Here is a 2,081-nt window from a genome sequence, read left to right as displayed (position 1 = left end):
AAAGTAGCAAAATCACAGTTATGAAGTAGCAAAAGAAATAATTTTATGGTTGTGGGGTGACTACAACATGAGGAACTGTATGAAAGGGTCATGGCATTAGGAAGGTTGAGAACCACTGCACTAGAGGTTCTGGTGGCCTAGTGAGTTGCAAGTTGTGCTGCGAACCAGAGTCAGCAGTTTGAACCCACTAGCCACTCAGTGGGAGAGAAAATAGGACTTTCTACACCCATTGCAGTTCACTGCCTTTGAAACCCAGAGAGCCAGTTCTCCTCTGTGCTCTAGGGTCACTATGTGTTGGAAGCGGGTAGACGGCTGTGGTGGAGTGGAGATGTCTACCACATGGCTCTTCTACCCAAATCTCTGTAACTCCTACCAACTGATCAAGTGGGACTATGTGAATAAGGTGTGTGCGACTCTAATAGAACAGATTGGTCAGTTTTTGTTACCAATTCTCTTGACTATAAGGACATGAGGGATACTCCCCACCAACCAACCAACCAACCAACCAACCAAATAAACAAACCAAGTACGCAAGGCAGGTATCAAACTCTCTCTCTTTGTAAGTGCACCCAGTGGCGTCGCCTGGGTTTTCTCTGGTCACAGTGCTTTTTCTTCGTGGGGGCTGATTTATAAGAAGAGTGTCCAGCTGTGCAATTGTGTGTCCTGGTTGGGAAAAATGCCTGAGAAAGTGTTGCGGTGTTGGGCAGCTTACAAGGGCAGTGCTGTGGGGAAAACTCAAGGGCACTGGTGGTTTTCTCATTTCAAAGAAGGTGAAATGCTGTATAATGACAACCTTGTCTGGATGTCTGTCAGCTTCCCAAACGCATGGAAATGGCAATTCATAGTACATCTGCAGTTAGTTCCACCGGGCGAGACTGTTAATCAAACTTTCTATTTAGAGGTTCTGAAAAGATAGCATAACAGTATGCGACAAAAAGGCAGATTTGTCTAATTGTGGCAGACAGAGAATTGGTTTGCCACCACGAGAATGCCTTTTCTCACACAGCTATCTCATTGCAATGGGTTTGGGTAAAAAACAGCAAGCCTCTCTTGCACCCTGCACCTGACTCACCTGATCTCGCTCCATGTGACTCGTTTCTGTTTCTGCAAATGCAGAGGACATGAAAGGACAGCAATTTGATGACTTAGAAGAGGTGAAGAAAACAATCAAGGGAGGAGCTATCAGCCTTCCAAGCAGATGAGTTTTAAAAATGTTTCCAAGAATGGAATCATAGACTTGACAAATGTCTGAAATAATGGAGAGTACTTTGAAGGTGATAAGGTTGTTTGTAATATATATATATATATATATATATATATATATATATATATATAGTTTTGAAAAAAATCCATTTGGGGGGGGTACCCCCTCATATATTCTCCTTGAAGCAGGAGAAAGACAGGAATCCCAGGACCACTGGAAGTAGAGCATGTTCCAGATCTCTGAAGTGGCGGAGGCACTGGAAACAATGGCATGGAGACCATGGGATGGAGCAAGAGGAGGCGTGTTGAGATTATGGGACTGGGGGATAAAACAACAGAGTGCCTTTCTGGTCCAGGAAGGCAGAGGCCAAGGGATCACATGGAGAGGCTGAGGACCAGAGAGAGACTTGGTTGATGGTTGAGGATGGATGTTGCTATGGAGCAGTGACTGTATCTTTACTGTTTAATAATTGTGACTGGGGTAACCTAGGGACTTCCCTAATAATTCCCCATAGGTGTGAATATGGTTTGTGAGTTGTGTGTAGCCATTGCAATGACGTATCGACCCATCAAAGAAGTGGAGTACCATGGGAGGAATGGTTGGTGTCAGAGCAGGTAAAGAAAGATGAAACAAGAAGGCATTTCTGACTACTGCCAATTGGCAATAGGGAAACCCTAGGAGGTCCGATACGGCCTGTTTACTGCCATGGTGGTGAGTTTGTCATTTTTATGAAGCCACTGATACTGTGACCTTGCTTGATACTGGAGTATATACCTTGTCTATCCCTGGATCCAACAGGCATTTTATAATTTAAGACAGTTTGCAAATCGTATTTCATTTGCTCTCTGAGGCCTGCTGCAGTGTTGGGAGCAGAAAG

The sequence above is a fragment of the Tenrec ecaudatus genome, chromosome 13 (assembly GCF_050624435.1).
Source record: "Tenrec ecaudatus isolate mTenEca1 chromosome 13, mTenEca1.hap1, whole genome shotgun sequence".
In the NCBI taxonomy this organism is placed as follows: Eukaryota; Metazoa; Chordata; class Mammalia; order Afrosoricida; family Tenrecidae; genus Tenrec; species Tenrec ecaudatus.
Note: the sequence above shows the minus strand (reverse complement) of the source record.